Source organism: Hoplias malabaricus, chromosome 6 (genome assembly GCF_029633855.1).
Source record: "Hoplias malabaricus isolate fHopMal1 chromosome 6, fHopMal1.hap1, whole genome shotgun sequence".
In the NCBI taxonomy this organism is placed as follows: domain Eukaryota; kingdom Metazoa; phylum Chordata; class Actinopteri; order Characiformes; family Erythrinidae; genus Hoplias; species Hoplias malabaricus.
This window is the reverse complement of record NC_089805.1, coordinates 26,302,136-26,324,624: the sequence shown is the minus strand read 5'-3', so window position 1 is coordinate 26,324,624 and position 22,489 is coordinate 26,302,136. Positions and strand designations below refer to the sequence as shown.

The 22,489-nt window shown below is 38.4% G+C and overlaps 1 long non-coding RNA gene across 1 annotated transcript in view; it reads right to left on the bottom strand.

Annotated features, from left to right (window-relative positions):
- Positions 1 to 408: 408 nt before the first annotated feature.
- Positions 409 to 22,489, bottom strand: part of LOC136699051 (uncharacterized) — a 37,379-nt gene continuing 15,298 nt past the window's right edge. Inside the window, exons 5-6 of the long non-coding RNA XR_010803589.1 lie at positions 20,492 to 20,556; positions 409 to 693 (exon numbers count right to left, since the gene is read on the bottom strand). This is a non-coding gene — a long non-coding RNA (uncharacterized lncRNA). The remainder of the gene's footprint in view (positions 694 to 20,491; positions 20,557 to 22,489) is intronic.

Here is a 22,489-nt window from a genome sequence, read left to right as displayed (position 1 = left end):
AGGCTTTTGCGTGCTGAGCACAGGAACAATCGCCCTCAGCTCTGAATTCTTTAAACATTTGCTGTGTGAAGCAATTTTTAATTAAAAATTACAAAACTTCTTCTGACCTCTGTTTCAGATTTGCATCTTATTAAAAGAAGCTAAATTAGAGGAAGTATTTAGACCTAATGTTCCAAAGAAAGCAGTCAATTCCAAAGGAATGTGGTAAGCAGGATCTTCAAATACTGGTCAAAATATTATTTAAAATACTTTGAGACCAACTTCACAGGGAGATATTTAATATAAAAAGTAGAAAATCAAAGAAAAAGAAGCAGAACCGTGGGAGCTGAGTCATTACAGACCACCAGTAGACCACAAAGATTACTCATGTGCCCAGTGTTTAAGGCTACATAAGCATTTTGTCTCTCTACTAGCTGACCTAAATTTAGGGTTCCTTTTTTCTTTGGTGCAGCACTGGAAAAGCCTGAAATTTCATGCTATATATTTGTGCAGTATCTCTAGTTTCAATGAGCTGGTCTTGGGCAACTATAATAGCTTTGCTGCCTTGCAGTTAATTATGGGACATGTGCTGGTTCAGCATCTCCTCTTGTCTACGTATACATGTCCTCCTGCTAGTGGCTCTGAGGAATTACCCTCGCTGTGTAATTTGACCACGGCAGCTTTTACCATGCTCTTGCACCAGCCACAGCAACCCTGAAAAACAATAGCCTTTAATTAAGAAAGTACACAAAAGTAGCTGACACAACTTGGAAACACGGAATCAGAGGTGTGTAGAGTTGCCCAAACCTATGCTCCTATTAAACAGGTTGTTAAGGTGAAAGAATGTGTCAGGCAAAAGTATCTTCTGAAAACGCTGAGTAATTGTACTATAAGGTATGCAGATGTATTAAATCAATAATGAGAGAATGTGCAATTTCTTTGATTTTATCACAGGGAAGTTCTGACACGACGCAAAGCCAACAACTACCTTCACTGTGATAAAAATCACTGTAACACATGGTTTTCAGTGGCTTATTGTGGTAATAAGTAAAGTAGTGTAAAGAAACATCGATGTTCAATTCATAGATGTAATTATTTTCCAGATAAAGTCACAACATACTATTTTATCACCACAAAATGCAGGCCATTAAGAGTGAGCACTGTTGCTAAGCTACATAAGCAGAAAAATTTAATTATATTAATATGTTAAAAACTAAATATGCTCAAGGATTTTAAGTTTAGTAGAAATGTTTTTTTTTTTCTCTTTGAGGGAACTCTTACTGTAAAGGAGATGTTGCAGGATATAGAAACGGTCTAACAGAGCCATACTCCAGGGGTGCAGAGGGAACAAAAAAAAAAAAAAAAACAGACTGGCAGCATTAACATTGTATTCAAACGTGAGGTAGTCATAGATGTGCATATATTGTGTATTTTAGATGGGCTTCAAATGCAACTGAGCCAATCAGTTTTGGAACTCTTCATTTCATAATGTGAGTGATATGGCCAAATAGCATATCAAGGTATTTATCATAATAATCATAATAGTATAATAGACAAAATTCACTAAAGAAAACTTTAAAAGATTTACTTATTTATTATGTTTATTATATATATTTTATATTTATTGGATTTTTTCTTACCACAAAGAAAAAAGCAACATATAACTGCAGTGTGGTGGTCTACTGCAACTCTACCTGCAGTGCCACTGTGCTGTCCTGTGATGATAACATTAAGCTTAAACAGACTAATAATTACAGACATGTTCTGTCATTCCTGGATACATTTCGGCATTTTCTGAACAGCTAGAAAGTCAATGTTTTCCCAAAAATGGAGTTTGTTTAACTAACCTTCCATATTCCCTTGTTTTATTTAGATTTGCTTTGTTTTTATCATGTTTGGTTTTGTATTGTTAGATAGCTTTGTGTCTAAGGCAGTGCACTGCTTTATTTGCACTCTGTTGTTTTAGGTCTATTTTGTCCTCTGTTTGTTTGGTTTGCCACTCGCCTTAAGCCAATGTTTTGTTCTGAGCTTCTATAAAGTTGCACTCTCACTTACATCTCCTTTCCCCACACTACAGTGAGAAAATATAACCAGTTCCTACACACTACAGAAAATAATGTGATAATATGTGGGCTGGGCCATTTGCCACGTGCCATATCCATAACTGCCCACTGGACAACGAGGTCTCCAGACCTGATCTCCAGCCTCTCGGAGAGTGAAAAGGCCATTCTTTCTCAGGAGGTCAATAAGAAGTGAATTTTCGCAGTGATGTATCTGCTCTAATCCTGCGCAGCATTTCTCACCTGTCACCCTCAACCTGACTTAATAACGCTGAGTGATCGCTCAGAGGCAAGGTCAGATCTTTTAGCCAGCAAGTCATCATCAACTCTCCTCAGACAAACACACCCATATCACAGCAAGCTTCAGTCAAACAATCAGCACAAGTGATCCTGTGCACATATGGCTTTAATCAGCTTCTGCCAACTGTGTTGTACTCTTTATCTACAAACTTTGGCTAACTTTCATATTATAAACTCCAGTGGGTCAAGTGAAGCGTCCAGTATTCCATTCTTAGCTATGCGCCAAAGTTTCCTTGCTTTTTATTTCTTCTAGGCCATTTATGCAAATATTGTAATGACAAAAGTTTTTGAAATAAAAATATCTGTAGACTACAAACATTTGAATGAATAATTACTAAATTGACAAGGCTTACATTTATTATGTGTGCAATTTGTATTTTCTAACAGTGAACAGTTTACGTGAATTCTCTACCCACACCCATAACGTCATCAATGGAGAAATGTAATTAAAAATATTCACCTAAATTGCATGTGCTAGAATGGACAGCAGAGTACAAATGTCCCAAATCCAGTAGTGAGTCCACTGTGAGCTGAAATAGCTTGAGGCTCAGTGTCAATACAACATATTGTTGTTGTCCAATGAAAAACATAAAACCCCCATATTTGTCAGTTTTAGGTTTAGCACAAATTCATGATGAATGAACCAATAGAAATGCTCAAAAAATTCCCTTCAACATTGACTTCAATTTAAAGTAAAAACCTTTTATTTTCCTTCTCTTACAAACATTTTATTTTGGAGATAAGTGTTTTTAGACAGCGATGATATAACACTTTTGTTATCAAACTAAACTTCTTAAAATGTACACACTTGTGAACATGTCTACCTTCACTAAACTTGTGTCAAATGTTAATGAGTCCATACTAATTTAATTAACTCCAACTCTTGTCTCAGCTGTAATATCCAATCAAATAAGGCTATGGGGAAGGTGATAGAATCAGTTTATAGGCTACATTACTGGGTCATTCTGCATGAATTCATTAATGGCGTCTCCTATAATCTTCTGCCATTTTGTCCCGCTTAATAACAGTACACAAAAAGATTAATAAGACTCATAATGAGCACTCCAAGGCCGACTTTCATTTCTGAGATAAACCATCAAGGACCTTTTTAACACAGTGGACATTTGCAGAGAGAAGCATTGTGTGTCCAATAATTCAGTGCCTCTCCAATCTTTCAGATGTGAGGTGCCCTTTCATTTGCCAAACTATCAGTAATGCTAACACTGCATGTAATATTTAATCTATCTTACTGTGCAAAACCAGTGACCACTCTTCATTTATTTTGTTTATTACTGATTCTATTCATTTCCAAAGACTTGCTTTATTTTTTAAATACAGACATATTTCCCAAACACTTCAGTCTTCTTATAATAGGGTTCAGTTTATTCATTTTCACAATCCAAGTAATACCAAATTCGTTCTGTGCTGCTGAGGTCTAGGCTTTGGGGCCCATCCATTGGTATTTGAACACCAGTAGCTGCTTTTGTTTGAGTTGCAGATTTGTTTTTGTGTATTTCCTACTACAACTCCTGAACATTTCAAACACAGTGTTCAGCCATAGTTTCATAGTGGAAGGAAATGTGTGGAAGTTTTTCAGATCTCAAACAAAAGTAGAGCTGATTATTTTCCTGCATTAAGTTTTAAGCACTGTGGATCTGATGTGTGATAACAGAGACAAGTACACAGGAAGCATGCGCAAAGTATTTTGGATTGGGTCAAGCTTCGAATTTTTGTCAGGTCAGGTTGGGTTCATAAAGGAAGCAGAAATCCATATGTGATGAGGTTAAGGCCTGCCTCATCTCTAAGTCTGTAACATATAGTATACAATATCTCAGTTAACATGTTAAAAGGGAATATATTTATAATTGTTTACCTGTTGCTGCTTGTCCCTTGGGTAGAGTGGTCAGTGGAGGAGATTCCTTTTTTTTTTTCTTTTGTTATTCTTGTGTGTGGATTAAATATAATAAACTTAAGCACTTGGGGTGCAAATAATTTTCAGAGTTTGGAGTTATCCATGATTGGCGGACCCAGATTCCTGTCTTTCCACTCAGTCCCGTGGTAACGGCTATTTCACTACGTAACATATGGAGGCAGTGTATTGTGTCTAAAGAAACAATGAAGATTCATCACAAGACAAGCCAAAGGACCACTACATGCCTCCTAAAAAACACCAGCAGTGCAGAATAGGCATAGAGAAGAAGAAATTGAAAGTGATGACGAAGGAGATGTGTGTATCCCCTCAGACACAGCGTCTAGCAGCACCGCAGCGACCATGGAACAAATGTGTAGCATGCTGCAGAACTTCATTACAGAACAACGAGGAAAAGATGATCTCTGGCAAAGAGAAGCAGCAAGGCAGGAGCAGAGATGGCGCTCCTTGCAGCAACAACTTGTACTATTGCAGGAAGAAATGCAAAAAAGCCAAATGGATAGAACACACGAACAAGGTGAGAGAGAAAGAGCCGAACATCTACAAAGACTAATAATAAGAAATACTCAGCCTCCAAATGTAGATCAATGACGAACCTAAGAGCTCCAACAAACAGTACAAAGTCCAGTTTACAATACATTGCCAACACCAAGAATGCCAACATTAAAAGAGACAAAAGATATCGAGCACTTTTTAACCATGTTTGAACACACAGCTCAAGCAGCGAAATGGCCTGAAGAAAGCTGGTCGTTACATTTGGTTCCACTTTTAGAAGGAAAAACCAGCTATGTAGCTATGGATATTGAGGAGGTTAGTAATTCCAGAAGATCAAAGATGCTATTTAAAAAAAAATATGAGATAAGTAAAGAAACTTATAGACAGGTTTAGAAGCAAAATAGTAAGAGAGGACGAGACACCGAAAGAACTCTGCACCAGGCTGAAGGAGTGATCTATGATTGGCAGACCCAATTTCCTGTCCTTCCACTCAGTCCAGTGGTAACGGCTATTTCACTATGTAACACCATACTCAACAAACAAAGAAAGAGGGTTAGCAACAGAAATAGTAGACCTGATAAACAACGCATAGTTAATGAGCACCTGAATGGCTACAGTTGAGAATCACTGTTGAGGGGCTTTGTCAAGAGGGAGCTGGTGTAGTAATGCATTATGGTTCAGTCCATGTTTTCAGGAGGGAGATCCTATGTTTCTCAATATGCATTCTTGTGTGTTCTTACTTTCTTGAGTTCTTGCTTGACTTCATGTTCAACTGCCCAAGTTAGTTTTCAGTATTAAAACTCAAAGATACAATGAACAGTTAAAGTACTAGGGTGTTATTTTTGATCTTCCCCATATAATGAGAAAGCTCTGGATAATGATTTGTCAATGAGAACATACTGAAAGTCTCATCATTTACAGCAGCATCATAAATGTGCAAGGAGACTTATAAAGAACATTATTATTAACATTATTATTAAATATAACAAGTAAATATTAGCATTCTTGCTCTTGAGGAACGTGAGTTCTTTTTGGCGCTATACACAGTTTGGAAATGTTTGGGAATCCCCCGTTTGTTTTTTATGTAATCACCTCAGAAATATCTCTTGAAAAAAAAATAAATACTAGACCTATGAGTGAAATAAATGACTAGTCTGTTGCACGTGTAAACACAATAGGACTGTTGTGGATGTCCAAGGGTTTCTCCATTGAACTCAGTCTGCGGTTTCATCTTGGCTATAGGATTAGGATTTTGTAATTCCCAGAACTAGAGAATAATGCAGATGTGTGAATTACATGGATCTGCCAGTAAGAATGCACTTGGACACTTGTGAAGTAGAGCGAGGAAAAGCCGAGCTGCTGTTTCATTGTTCACTGAAACCTTGTGCTTTGCTACAGTTGGCTTTTTCTACAACTTCTCAATGTGGAGGCAAAATAGAATAGTTTAGAAACATACATCATGGCAGACTCACTCCCAACAGATGTGTACTAGTTGCTAGGATACTGAGAAGGGAGTGCTGTTAAGATGTGAAATATGATGAAAGAAAATGTTTGGCTACCTGAACAAAACGCCCCAAAGACAATAGAGAAACAAAAAAATAAGAGACGGAAAATATATAAATAAATAAATAAATACATAAATAAAACACGCCTTGGATATCAAGTGGGTTTTCATTTCACCTTCGGAGTGGTGATCAAACAAGAAAACAGAGCTCTATTATTCTCAATGTTCATAATCTGGAACTAAAAAATAATGCGTATTACAATCACAAGCAGAGGAGCTGAAAAACACTCCACACTAATTTGATGGTGATGTTTCTGAATTCTGAATTGCCAAAAGCAGTGCAAAGAGCTGAAGTGCCACCTCCACACATGCACACACACACACTCGTCTGAATCATGTGAATAATGGGAATGATGGAGTGAGTGGAGCACCTGCACAGACACTTTTATCATAGAGGGAGCAAACAGAAACACACCTTCCTTCATTTTATTTAAATAAAAAAAATGCACAGTATAAATAACACAAATTTCACAATAACATGTTGAGCATTTTCATCGATGTAAAAATGTCTTCTTAAGTGTATAACTATAAGTCTATAACAGGGTGATCAAATTTGATCACCTTCCTCTACCTCTACTGCTGTATATTGACATTAACCATTTGAGAAGAAGAAATGCTTTACTGTTTGAATTAGCACTGCATCAACACACTTGAGCAGATCTGTGATCCAGCAATACAAACAGCGCCCATTGCCCATATTGGAATATAATTTTTCTTGTGATTTGGCTTGATCTTGTGCTTTTCCATCTCCACTGTGCCTGCAGCGTTCCAAACCACTGTCTTAGTCCAAATGGAAAAAAGTGAGCCCACTATCTACAGGGAACATTCCTAAACATTCTTCATTTATATTTTTACTCTGAATTAACACTTATCAGCCACAATATTAGAGCCCAATTTTATCAGCTCCACTAGGTGCAATAGGTGCAAATTCTAGCTCTACAATTACACTGCAGGTGCAGGGCATCTGTTGTTCCGAACACGCTGTTAGCCCCGTTTCACCCTGCTCTTCAATGAATGACCACCAGAGATCAGGTATTACCTGGAAGCTGAATCACTCTTTGCAATGAAGTGGTGGAGGTGTGTTAGTGTGTGTTGTGCTCATAGAAGTCGATCAGAAACAGCAGTGCTGCTGGAGTTTTTAAACATTATACCCACTCCCTGGCCACTTCAGATAAATAAATGGCTCATAAGTCATTATTATAAGCCACTTTCTTGTTTCTACAATTGTCCAATTTATCAGCCTCGCTTACCATATAAGCACATTACAAGGTGACTGTAATGTTATGGCTGATCAATATACATTTCCTTTAAATGTGGTTATTTCCAGTATGCAGAGGCATCGGATGCTCATTTTTGCCCCCCAGAAAACCAACAATATATGAAATTATACATGCCCAAACTTTTGCACGTGGCTGTAGCTGCTTGAGTGCAGTGAATATACACAGTCCTATACTATGGATTTCTTTTGTAATACACATTTTCAAACTCAGAATTCTGAATTTTCTCCAATTTCTACATTTGTAAATGAGGCCCTCCTCAGTGCTACACTGTGTTCATAACAATAGTCAACATATGAATGTAAAAATGGCTAATCCCTGGGTTTCCGTTGCTATTCTTTGTACCATATGCTGCATATTTTCTTTCATGCGTTCTTCCGACAGAGCCTCAAAGCTGGCTAGAAATCACTGCCTGTGTAATTTGTTGCTCAGGAATCCAGTGGAAAAGCTTAAAGCATATGGCATCATTTATAACTGTGTATGCACCTAACTGAAATTGCTCACTTCACTGAGAACATACAGTACGGATCCTCAGCATCTCCACAATGACTCAACACATCTTTTTTTTTTTTTTATAAATAAGGTTAACATTACCCTGCTCAAGCACTCAATGCTTCCTATGTCCTGTGTTCTTTTATCCATCTCTTTCTGTTTTTGTTCCTGATGTATTTGCCATAATTCTCTCCTGTGGAGTGCCAACCTGAATACGTTCTTCTTCACTGAATGGCCATTTCTCTGCTATTCATTTCTATTTAAAGAGAACTTGCTACAAAGTATACTGCCACAAAGCAGCTCCATGGAAATCTGGGTCTAGAGCCCAGGCAGATAAGGCAGAGAGCAACAGGCAGAAAAACTAAGAACATGAGGAAAGTTGTCTTATTCTGGACCACACTTGAGAGAGGAACTCTACAATGTTCTGGTTTCAGAGGTCTGAACAACAACAACAACATGGTCACCATGACCAACGTCAGGTGTTGGCCAGAAGGGTGTAAAATCCCACTAGCATTGGGGCTCAGAGCAGTGGAGCTACACACTCATCATCCCATATCTCAGAGCTAAGTTGGAGAAGAATTAATTACATACCTCTTTAAGTGATTTAAGTGACTTTCATGGATGATTTGATATATATATATATATATATATATATATATATATATATATATATATATATATATATATATAGGGTGGGCCATTTATATGGATACACCTTAATAAAATGGGGATGGTTGGTAATATTAACTTTTTATAACTCCCATTAGTATATGGGAGGGGGGAACCTTTTCAAGATGGGTGGGGAGCCATTTTGAACTTCTGTTTTTTTCAATGGGAAGAGGGTCATGTGACACATCAAACTTATTGGGAATTTCACAAGAAAAACAATGGCGGTTTTTCAAAATGCTTGGTTTTACCGTAACTTTATTCTTTCATGAGTTTCATGAAACTGCGGATACTGGGAGCCTGTACTAGCATTTCTCCTGCAGTGTTGCTATCAGTGTGTGAAGAGTGGGAGAAGAGGGTTGCATTGACAATCCAACACAATGGGCAGCACTTTGAACACATTTTATAAGTGGTCAGAAACTTGTAAATAACTCATGAAAGAATAAAGTTATGTTAAAACCAAGCACACCATTGTTTTTCTTGTGAAATGCCCAATAAGGTTGATGTGTCACATGACCCTCTTCCCATTGAAAAAACAAAAGTTGGATCCAAAATCGCCGACTTCAAAATGGCCACCATAGTCACCACCCATCTTGAAAAGTTTCTCCCCTCCCATATACTAGTGTGCCACAAACAGGAAGTTAATATCACCAATCATTCCCATTTTATTAAGGTGTATCCATATAAATGGCCCACCCTGTATATGTCATACATTCACAAACATCAACAGTTCATTTGCAGGAGATATCTATGCAATTTAAAAATGAGTTTGAGATATGTTAACTATGTCTAAATTTAAAAGAAAAATAAACCAACAGAATCCTACCCCTTCAGCACAAAAGAAAGCCTGCCGCTCTAACACAGCTTCTGAAATGAAGGATATCAACAGATGCTATGCTATAGTAACTGCCACTACTACTACTACTACTCTGGGAGGATTTACACTACATTTTGGGGGTGAGGGTGGTATTGTTTCATAGCCCTCTAGCCCACATTTTGCGTTGACAGTGCTGTCCCAAGTGCAGCTGCTACAAAGTGTCTCATTTCATTACAAATTACTGCTGTGTATTAGCAACTGGATGTCTCCGTCTTTAATATGTGCCATTTAAATAGATGCAGTCATTCATTATAAAGTGTATATACAAACCTTTGGGCATACAGTATAAAATGGAGAAGAACAGCAGTGTGTAAAACTTCAGTTTGTGTGCTGGAAGGTGCTGGATGTACTGAGAAGTTCTGCTGCGGTTCTACAGGGAACTCAGCATTCAGGTTTCTTTGACCTGATGTATTTTCACTCCTACTCAAGCTGCTGCTTTTTTCCCTTCCCTTCTCCTAGGCTACCTTCAGTTCTACAGGAGATGTTATTTCTTTGAAATAACCATACTTTTGTTAGATAGTGGGTGTTAAGGCTACTCTACCCTCCTCTACTTATAATGCAGCCATTTAACAGCACACTGCAATAACTAGGTCAATGTCCCACATTATTATTTTTAATGGGAAACACCTAATGGAGCTAGCATCTTTACTCACTCATTCTCTCACCCACCTACAAGCCCACTGATTCACCTCACCCACACACCCACAAACTCACCTACCCCCTCATTCACACAATCAACTAACTGCATTCACTCTCCTCAGCCACATACCCACCCATTCACACAACTTCACACAAACACACTCACTCCTTCCGTCTTCCACTTACTCAGCTCAACTCCCTCATTCACCCACTGAACTCACACACCAACCTAATTGTATTCACTTACTTACATGGCTGCTCACTCATTCACCTCATGTAACTTACACACCCCTTAAACATCCACTCTCCAACCCATTCAGCCACTCAACCACACTTGCACCTAACGCCAGTCATTTGATGCCTCGCTCACCGTGCTCTCCCACCTGATTCCAATTGCATACCACACCCACACCCATCCAATACCTTACACACACACTAACCCAGCTTTCACCTCCCTCTTCCAGTCACCCACACTTATTTTCATTAATAATTGACAAATAAATCAATTCCAACCATTTTTTGAGGGTTGCGCTACATCATAAGTGAAAGTTTGTTCCCGTTACATATTTTGTTGATTGTAATTATATTGTTTTTATTTTTACCCAATGTCCTCAGTTTAAACCAACTCTCCCATTGCACCATGTCACTAATCTGAAAGGATGAGTCCAAGGACACGCCTCCTCGGAAAGATATGAAAACAATACTGCCTCTTTTTAAACTGATGCAGTGACTTGGGACAGCTCAACATACTTGGAGGAGAATAGCAAGAGCCCTGTACAGGCGAGTATGACACTGACTGTCCAACGACACTGAGGCCAGTTGTGCTGTTGTGGACTCCTGGCCTTGGATGTCTGAGGTATCGCTGGGGATCAAACTGTGGCCAACATTATTCCCAACATCCTCACACAGACCTCTGCATAGCACCATGGTTTGGTGACTAAGGCAAAATAATTTAGGACAACCTCTTAGCAAAATCTAATCTATTAAATATATCTGTAACATAGCATAACTATTTATTTCCCCTATAAGCTAAATGTAACTTATTTTCCTTAAACCATCCCCTGATTTAAAGAGGGGAGCCCAAGCATTTTGTACACATCTATTTTACACACATATATGCTTTAAGAGAAAGCTCTTATTATTGTGGAGAGGCCTTTTCCCCAGGACACGTGTCCCTTCGCAGTCAATCCTTTAGCACTGATTTTTCCGTAGCGTCAGAGGAAAAAAAAAAGAAAAAAAAAACATCTGAAAGCGTCTTTTGCCTTTGACACTTGTCAACTTTAAAGAGTCCTCTCAGAAAAACAAAGAGCGTGCTGGCGTTTTTGACACGCTCCAGTGCTTTGTTTTGACATTTAACACTCCGGACGAATCCGTCGGCGGCAGTCTCTCTGGGCCCTCTCTCACTCTCCCCTCTCACATTCTCTCTCTCTTAGGGGTTTTAGTCTTTTTTGTGCTGTCCTCAGCCTGAGCGAGAGAACTCCAGGGATGGAAAGAAATGCAGTTCCAACATACTGTCAGTATTTTTTAATTTTTTAATTTTTTTGCTGACACTGTGGGCAAAAAGCAGGTGCATTCATTATCCTGTAATTACCCTGCTGTTAGTCCTCTGGTATATTATTCATTACATGCCTTCTCCACGCAGCACTTTGACAAGGGCTGGGGAGAGTCCTCGCTGGAAATAGATGAGCACAACACGAGTTGGCACTAACTATATCAGCCAACGCCATCATCATTAATACTTAAGCAAAAGGTGAAGTGTAAATCATTGCGGGTCAAGGCCAACTGTGAGTGACCCCTCAGTTCCATTCGCCAAAGGAGAAACTGTTCTCTGTGTCGTTCGTATTTCTGTACTTAAACAAGTGAAGGGGAACATGACTTTGTTTTTCAGTTGGTCTCTATGGTCATTCCTTAATATTTCAGGCTGTAATCACTGGAAGACACTGTACTTATAGCACACTCATCATTTTAAATTGATTATTTAAAGTTACTGCAAGTAATATGGATGGGTCCCTGGCTTCTGTAGATATATCCTGCTGTTACTAGTATTTCTTTGATGGTGGGAGTTAAGGGTTTTCTCTAACAAGTCTCTAAAAAAAAGAATAACAGAAATCAATTACAACAAAAAATCACTATTTAAAATGATCAAACATAAAATTATTTATTTCTATTTAATAAGGAAAGGTTTTAGGTTTTAGAGCCTTAGAGCATTTAGTCTATTTCCTTGAAAATGCAAATATTCAATGTTTTTCTAAAAGTTACATTTTTAAATAGTCTCTGTAACCTAAAGGTTAGCACTATTTTTGGGTTTTTGTTTATGTAATATACCTGAGTGAACCCCACTAAATGTTCAGCAAGTGCACACATGAACCCAGCAAAGATATTACTAAACAAATTCGTCTTTCTTAAACAAACAAACCTCAAAAAACAAAAACAAAAAAAAAAACACTAAAATAGCTCAAGGTACGCCAACAATCAACTGAATATTTTTAGCCTCTACCCTCATTACAGACCTGATTCAACTCTTGGAGTGGTGTGGCAAGAAAAAAAAAAAAAAAAAAAAAAACAGGCCTCTTCAATCCATAGGACTACATAAAATATAAGAAAGGGAGTAGCGCTACAGTACCTCAAATGTACATATGGTATCTCACTGTGTTCCGGGTCCACTCTCAGTTCCATTCACGTCTAATAAACTTCTCTTTTGGCATAGCAGTAGTCTTTCTCAGTAGGAAAGTGCTCTCTTTCGTTACGGCAGTAGTCTTTCTCAGTAGAAAAGTGCTTTAAGCTCATCTGACTTCTACAGCCAAACAGTCTCAGGCCTATGATCACAGGCAAACAAACTCTGTTCACAATGCACTCCGAGCTCACTAACTCTCAAGCGGAAAGCTAGATTATTGACTCAAAAATACACTGCAAGATACTACGTGACATAAAAGTTTTCTAGCGGACACTTGCTACAAGTAGTACACCAATTTTACTTATATTCTACTCCACAAACTTTGAAGCAAACTACAGGGTGAGTGAAAAGTTGCAGAACACCCTTTTATCATGAACACTCCATCAAGTAAAGGGTGAGGGGTGATATTCAAAGCCGCCATATTAGATCAAGGGCAAATATATCCAATGGGAATGTGGTCATGTAGAATATCAAAAAATGAAAGGGGGTCCTGCGACTTATGACTCACCCTCTACTTAACTACAGCCATACTTCCCCCGTCTGTAAGGTCTTGCATCTCCCACGTACTGTTTTATTTTTTTCCTGTGTGTTCCATTTGGCCCAACCCTCTCCCAAGGAGCTAATCACAGGAAAACAAAAGTATAAACCTATCGAATCAGGATGAAAACAAAATAATACTGACAGACACACACAAGTGTAGATTGCACAGATCATATGTTTGTTCTGTACGTGTCAGCCAAACTGAACATTTATTTAAATCTACTAAAACCTAAATTAATGAACTGGATAAGGGGTTACAGACAATGAAGGCCACATCAGGAAAGTGCTTTAAAAATGAATTACAATCTACAATTTTAGTGGGAGACCAGGAGCAAAAATACCAAGCATTAGTGCTGCTTTAAAGCCATTGATGCAAAACAAAGCAGCAGCACTCTGCACAGGAAATACATTCACTTCACACAAATAACATTGTGAAAGAAGTATAAAATATACATATCAGATAATTAACACATGACAAGAAATAAATATTACACTATTGAGACAAGACAGCAAGACAACATATGGGTGGGCACTAGATGTGTCCCAGTGTTACAGCAGCAGCATTAATACAGCTAGAGTTCGTCATTCTGATCTTGTTTACACTTTTAATATATTTGCTTCAATGAGTCTCAGAAAGTCTGTTACACATTAATGTTAATAACTTCAACAACCATTTGGAATTCAGCCATTTGCTTCACACCAACTGTCTACAGGCAATTCGCTGTGTAAAAACATACTTTTGGCTCTGTTGTCATAGAGAAGACTACAGCTCCAGAGTCTTAAAATTCTAGAGGAAGAATCCTCACCTTAAGGCACTGGAATTATATGAGAACTTGTGTATTCTCCCTGTGTCTGGGTGGGTTTCCTCCCACAATACAAAAACACATGCTGGTATTTGTGTGAAACTGTCCGCATGTGTAAAACCCTATGATGTTCCTGCATTGACACACCACAACGCTATTCAGGATGGAGCTCCTACAGCAGATGAACAAATTATATCAAAATAACTATGTTCATGCCTACTGTACAATTCCTGTGAAAAAAAACAATGTAACAAGATGGATATATTATAAATTATATTGCCAAAAGGTATTCACTCGTCTGCACTGAGTGACATCCCATTCTTAATCCATAGGGTTTAATATGTTGTCTGCCCACCCACCACTGCAACAGCTTCAACTCTTTTGGCAAGGCTTTCCACAAGGTTTGGGAATATTTTATAGTTTTTTCCAGAAGCACATTTTTTGATTTCTGACACTGATGTTGGATGAGAAGGTCTGGCTCACTGTCTCCACTCCAATTCATCCCAAAGATTTTCTATCGGGTTGAGATCAGGACTCTGTGCATGTCAGTCAAGTTCTTCTACACCAAACTCGCTCATACATGTCTTTATGGACCTTGATTTGTGCACTGGTGCACAGTCATGTTGGAACAGATAGGTGCATGGGCATTGCCACCCCTGCTGCTACCCCAATTGGCAGCAAGAAATTAAAAGAAAAGTTATGGCCAATTTGACATTTGTGGGTGTGAATCTCCAATGTCTGACTGCAGTGAACGCAGCACAAGATAACTTCAGAACGACAAGAGACAGATTTGTTTGGAAAACTGAGTGGCGTGAAGCGAGGGAGCCAGGAGTCTTGAGGAAAGCAGACAAAAAGGGAAAGAGGTAAAAACTGATTAACAATCTATCAAGAAATGAAATTATAATGAAAGCATACTTTTAGAACAGTTATGATGTTGATTTTGAGATGATAAAAATCAGTTTGAAGAATATTAATTCGCTAAGTATACATGTAATATTAGCTATGTCTGATGTTAGTTGTGTGTGAAGTAGGCTATAAAAGCTAATATTGATTCAACGTGTATTTTACATCTATTGCTCAGGTTAAATTCCAAATTAAACAAATGAACTTAAAAATACTCTCTCAGGTTAAAATGTTAGTGTGTTATCACAGTCTGATGGTTACAACTAATCAATGACATTTCCAAATTGATTATGTTTTTACTAATTGGTATATTGTATAATAGTTCAGATGTAATGCAGTTTGAGTCTTTCCCCCCCTCTATCTTCTAGATTTATCCAAGTCCAGCTGTGAGGTTGCCAGTGCAGCCAACACGAGAGCGTTTCCCTAAGACCCTCCAGGGAGGAGCAAGGAAAAGCAGATGCAGGGACTGGTACAAATTTCATCCCTGGTTAGAATACTTGCAATCGAATGATGCATCTTACTGTTTTGCTTGTAGGCACCCTCATTGGAGGGTTATCGTAAACGGAAAAAGGCTACAATGCAAGACAGTGGTTTCTGTTGTCATGCCAAATCTGAAGGCCATGTAAAAAAAAAAAACTCAATGTTTGTACTAATACTATATTAAAACATTAACTGAAATTTTAGTTCTAACAGCCACAGAAGTGACATAGGTGCCAGTTTAAGTGACAAGATTATATGATTCCTTGAAAAGCATCGGCTGGAGTACAAGAAAAACCTTATAGGCCAGGGCTACGATGACATAGCAGTGATGCGCGGGGCACATGCAGGTGTTCAAGCAAAAATAAAAGTAGCAGCCAAACATGCTTTCTATGTTCACTGCAGTGCATACTGTCTGAACTTAATTATGGTAGACGCTTAGAGAGTGTTGCAGACGCAGGAAACAACTTCTCATTATTGGAACCACTGTATTCATGTCTGGGTCTTATGTATATAACATATGGCTGAAAGTGCAGTGGATTCATGGTTGACCGAGGGAACTCCAAGAGCTAAGTGGTACATACTGGGCCCGTAGGTACATAGTATGTCGCAGTGTTATGGACAGGTTGCCTGCAATAGTACAGAGAACTATCCACAAAGCTGTTGAAGCAAGAGGAATATTGGGTCAAATTGATCTGAATTTTGCTGGATTTCTTGCTCTGTTCAGAAAGGTCCTGAGTGACATCAAATTTTTTATCAGACATGCTCCAGTCTAAAACAGCGGAATATGCTAAGGGTGTTGAACTTATTGAAGCACTTACAGTGACACTGATCCACTACCGTACTCAAGCCTCTTTTGAGGAAATGTGGAGTGAAACACTTTTTTTTTTATGTCAACGGATTAACATTGATGCAACTCAGCGAAAACCAGAGGCCAACAAGACAACAAAAGTGCTTCAGGATACTGTCATCCACTTCACCTTGGGACAGCACGTCATTCCAGATAGCAAACACACTTTTTGTATGCCTGTGTACTATCCAGTTCTGGATAACATGATTGGAGAAATAGGAAGATTTTCTAAAACAACATTACGCAGGGTGTCCAGGCACTAAATCTGTCAAGTCCAACTGTTTTGAGAGAGGAAGCTGTACTGTTATTGGCTAAAGCTTATGATTCAAATATTGAGGATTTCAAACACGAGTTACATCAGACGAGGAGAGTACTAGACAGAAAAAAGGGGGGAAAGGAGAGTCCTACCCATCTAATGAAGTTCACTCAGTTTTTGGACTCATACCAGGATGTTTTTTATGAGTTGTGCAGTTGTTTTACATGTGAGCAATGCATCCTGTGAATGAAGTTTTTCATCTTTCAGGCTCGTAAAGACTTATCTGCATTCTTCTATGACAGAAAAGAGACTATCGAGCTTGGCTGTACTCAGAATTGAATCAAAACGCATAAAAGCATTAGAGCCCTAGATAAATTCATGAAGTGTTTTGCTGAGCAACATGGAAATTGCAGCATTCAGCTGATATAGTGTTATTGTTGTTGTTTTTTAATGTTTCTTCTTTTGTATATACTGTATAAATCTGTATACTACTGAGCTACTGAGGGACAAATGGAGAATGTGTGTTCTGAGTAAACAATAAAAGCAATGTCCAGTACCTTATTTGCGTGCCATGACCTATTTATTTCCACAGTGTTTTTTATGCTCACCTAAGTGCAGCTCATAGACCTTCATGGATAAGTTTTTCTTTGGATAGTTTCCTCTTGGACAAATGCTGCCTGCAACACTGCCACTCTGATACAGTCAAAATCTGTTTGCTTTTCCTCTCACAAATCTGCCACTAATCACCTCTGTCTTCCCTTTATGAGGTCATCAGATAATGCCCCATCTACAGTAGTGTTACCATACTTCTATCTCCTATGAAGTGAGATCACGTTGTAGTGTCACTTATTTCTAATATGAACTGTTTCACATGAAACCTCAAATGCAAGACATTGATTACATGAGATTAAGTTTGTCTGTATGAGGTTTTTAAATGGCAGCCCATGCCCTTTCGTAGTGCATGGGCTGCCATTTATTACATATTATTTCTCATCAAACTGTGATAACTCTAATTAAATTCAGGATATATGTCTGCCATATGCTGCCACCCCTAAAAATTCCTGCCCCCCTCTTGCCACCCCATAGATATTTTTCTAGATCTGCCCCTGGATAGATGCTACACCCAAACTATTCCTACAAAGCTGGGAACATGAAATTGTCTGAAATCTCTTGTTATGCTAAAGCATTAAGAGTTCTTTTCATTGGAACTAATGGTGCTTTTTCACTTCATGGAACCTTGACTTGACTCAGCTCTGCTATTTTATTTATCTATTGGCCAAATCTGGTACCTGATCCCTGGAACTAGGTCCTTTTTTAGTCATTGCTTGCTTATGGTTCCAGCTAAACCGAGTAGGTACTAAATCTGTCGATCATGACAAATAGCAGAGCTCCAGAACAAATTTTTAGAACAAAGAAAGATTGTTTTTATCTGACTCATAACGGCAACTCGTAACCTTACCACAGGGTGTTTTAAAGAGGTACAAATGCTCTTTGGGTCAGTGGCTGACAAAAATCTCCAGCAAAAGAAGCACATGCAATAAGGAAAACTGATCTGTGAGAACTAGTGTGCGGAGCTGTGTTCCGTCCAAAAAACAAAAATAACGTGAATACCCAATGAGTAAACAAGTTTAAGGTCAACGTTCTTATGGTTTTCAAAGCCATCGGGTCCTGTTAGAGATGGGGTTTTCAAGGGGGAGTTATACTAGTGGGAAAAAAAAAAGCGAGTCGATTCAATCCCATGCAGTGTAAAAGCACCCAGCTCCTGAAACACCACAACATCCCCCCAACACGCCCCTTCACCAAATTTTACATTTGACACATTGTTGTCAGACAAGTATCACTCTCCTGACAACCGCCAAACACAGACTCATCACTCCAGAGAACAAGTCTCGTGTAAATGTCCCATAGCAGCAGTTTATGTTGGACATTGGAAAGGGGGTAGTTTTTAATGCTGCACATGTTTCCATTGTTATTGATGCTGTGCTGTCCTGACACCGCGCCACTACTGAGCCCACATGCTGATGGTGGCATGTTCATGCATGAATAATAAAGAAGTAGCTCTTCCCCATTATTCCCCTTGCCCCCAGGAAAGTGGTGTATGTAAGTAAATATAAAGTGTCAACATAAATAATGGCTTAATAAAGCCTTTAAGGCAAACTGTTGCCAGTGCTGGTGTTTCAGAGCCAGTGTAGACCCAAAGGAAATAGAACTCCAAAAAAAGAGAGCTCCTTAATGTCTCAGTATTTTCTGCTAGATTTTTGCTTACAGGGGTAATAAGCTATTTTTACCACAATAAAGGAGAAAACAATATTCATGAAAAAAAATATTTCATATTTTTTATTCATGGTCTATAAAGTGTAACTCACATGAACTGAAGAATCAAATTACTATGAAGTTCTCCAATAGAAAGTTTACAGTGCATAGAGGGCATTTTCATGGGTTTTTCATAATGAACAAACCCAATGTAACAAACACCTAATAGTGACTAATAAAAGTCAACAGAATTGGAGATTGGAGTTTCTTTTAAAAACTTAATGGAAATGGGAAATGAGATTAGGATGATAGATGCACCAGGATCAAGAAGCTGCTGTGGAGAAGTCACTGAATCGCCCAGTGAGGAATGCTGGACTTGTGGAGGATTCTCCGGACAGCTGTAAAAAACAAGGCGAGGGAGATCCGCTCAACTTAGGGGAGAATAAATTGAGCTTGTATCGATCCTGCTATATTCTCACCGCTGAACACACCAGGCCTCAGCCCAGGGAAACAGCTCATCAAGCAGTGAGATGTGACACCGCACACAAGAAAAAGGACACGCTTGATGCTAGAGATCAAACGAGCTTCTAAACAGTGGCACCATGTGAATCTTTCACAGGGGAAAGAAAGTGACCTTCACACTCCTGAAAAGTGCCAAGGTGCTCTCATAAATCAGCTCATATTTGATCCTGTGCCTGAGAAAGACTTCATGGAGAGATCAGTAGAATTTTCCACTTGTAAGTTTTATATATAAAAAATGAAGGAATTGGCTTACTCTCTCAAAAATAAAGATGCCAAAGAGGGCTCTGTGAAGCAGTTACGTGAAAAAAAAATGATTTTTTTTCTCAATATATTGTTGAGAATGACAAAAGTTTTACTGACTCATGAATCTTAAAAAAAGCTGTTAACGCTGCCCTCTTGTGGACATCATCTAGCCTGCTAAATATGGGGGTGTGAGTAAATGACTGTTTTTTAGAGTGTACATTTAGGACTTAGAAGGTAAAGGAATATAAATACTTGTTTCTTGTTTGTTTGTGTGTGTGAGAGAGTGTCTTATTTTCACTTCATTCATTCATTATCTCTAACGGCGTATCCACTTCAGGGTCAATTTTAAATAAATATTATTTTATGTTGTTTTAATATGTTTTAAAGATCCAAAAGACAAAACTTTTTACGATTCTGATAGCAACCCCTTAAAGGGGCATTTATGATTGTTTGGAACTTCATTTCACTCTGGTTTGTTTCACTTCTTTAAGGTGGAACTGCATGTTTTAGGGGAAAAAACTACTTATTTGTAGGTGGCTGAAGGTTAAATTATCTACATGTTTTTATTCACCTTTTGAATTATCACAGAAACTTACTGGTTACTCAAGTTTAATTTTGTAACACTTTCAAATTTAGAGTGGGTTCCTAACTAAATAATCTGAAACAGCAAAAATAAGTCAATATTACCCACCTAGGGAGCAGGAACAAAGCAATATCCTCATCTTGTTCCATGATTTTCAGTGTTTGGAGTGCTCCCTGTCATGAACAGAGAGAAAAAGCCTTGTATGTCTGACTGAGTCACTTTTTTGTTTTTTTTTATATTCTCATGTACTTACACTGTGGCTTTGCAAACACATTAGACTGGTTTCCAGCATGCAAACAGACTGGAGACCTAGCAAACGGTGAGGAAACATCATCTGAATTTTATAAGAAAAAGAGTGTTTTTGATTATAACCATGAATGTTACCTTTAAGGTGCCTAAAATAATTATCTGAAATAATTCTAGAGAATAGCCACCTTTGAGTTCCTAAGAAACTTCCAGTGTATGGTTCTAGTTAGTTATACCCCAATGTCCTTTTTTCTTTGTCTGCAGGCTGCTTAGAAATTCAAAGCCATGTCAAATTCAGGACGATGGTCAGTAGCACCCAGCCAATGAGAACCTATGTGAAAATATCTTAAGGACTAGCCCACCTCGATTAAAAATACCCCTGCAGTGGAAGAGAGCTAAGAGGCAGCTGGTGACTAAAATGTACAATACACTCTCATATGGTAAAGTGCTGTATGCTGCCCCTGTACAACACACGCTGGGAAGAAATAAGTGTCGTTGCCACCTAAAACAAACCTGTCAGCAACAGGAAGCAGGAGTGTGTGTGTGTATCACTTCTAAAGTAACAATGGCGGGAATGTTTCAACAGGTCAGGAAGGTCATTACAATGGGCCCCCTGAAAAACTCCTCTATTCCTAATAGAGCTTCAGAGGCTGGAATCAGTATCCTTAGGAAGGCAGTATCCTTATTTAGCAATGCATTTATGTCACTCCCCTCAATCTATTTGCCACTGTGGGGGCATCTGATATCACTAAAGTCAAATTCAACTAAAAACCAAGACAAAAATCTGCATCATTCCCTCTGTGCCATTTCAGAGCACATTCATCACTGAACATACAGATAATGGTGAGAATAAATGTATGTGTATGAATTATAATATTATTATACATTATTTATATTCCAGTATCAGTTTGACTATTTGAATAAGAATTTTAAGAAATTCTTTATAAAATAAAGGCTAAGGGCCAATACAACATAAGGTGGTTTACAGACTGAAATAGGTGCTATGAATACACAGGTTCTGCCTGAATCCAGTAGTGATTAATAATAATGTAGCCGATAACTGAATACTGACCAGGCAAATTACTCCAATAAAACAGAAATTTTGATTAAATGTTCAAGGCTGTATTTGATGAGGCTGTATAGAAAGCTGCTTGGCTTGCACTGTTTACCAAAGTGACCGAGCAGGACTGCTATTATCAGCTAATGAAGAGAGTGTATTCTAGATTGGCATTTAATTGTTGATGTTATTTTAGGAACTCAGTGGACCTGGCCACTCATCCCAAGCATGGTCCATCACTTTCTCAGCACTGAAGGTGCACTTGCTGATGTTCCATCCATAAACTGACATCATAGCAAGTGTTTAATTTCTCTCTACACTCCCATCCATTTGCACTAAAGCAGCGAATCGTCCTCTCCTCGCTCCAGCCATTCTTATTTGAAATCAAGTCCCTGGTTCGAAAGAAAAAGAGGAAAAAAATGATTTATTGAAAAGTCCAGAGGCTATTTTTACTGGAACTGGGGAAGAGAATAAGCCACTTATTGCGCCACTAAAAGTGCCACGAGCATTTACTTGACTGTAATGTATTTATGGGGGCTGCAATTACATTGATGCACTGAACAGATATTGGATAAAATGATAAAGTGTCATCCTCCTTTTTTATCTCTCCTAAAATGGTGGGAATATGGAAAAAATGTCAGGGAAATACACGGTGCAATTCAGTTATTATTGATTTGCAATATAATGCAATCAGTTGAGGGAGAGGGGGGAATAGACAGGAAAAACCACCACCAGTCTTGCATCATTCATGGGGCTCTATATGCAGGGGTACATTAACACAGGCATGTTTGCACAACTGAATT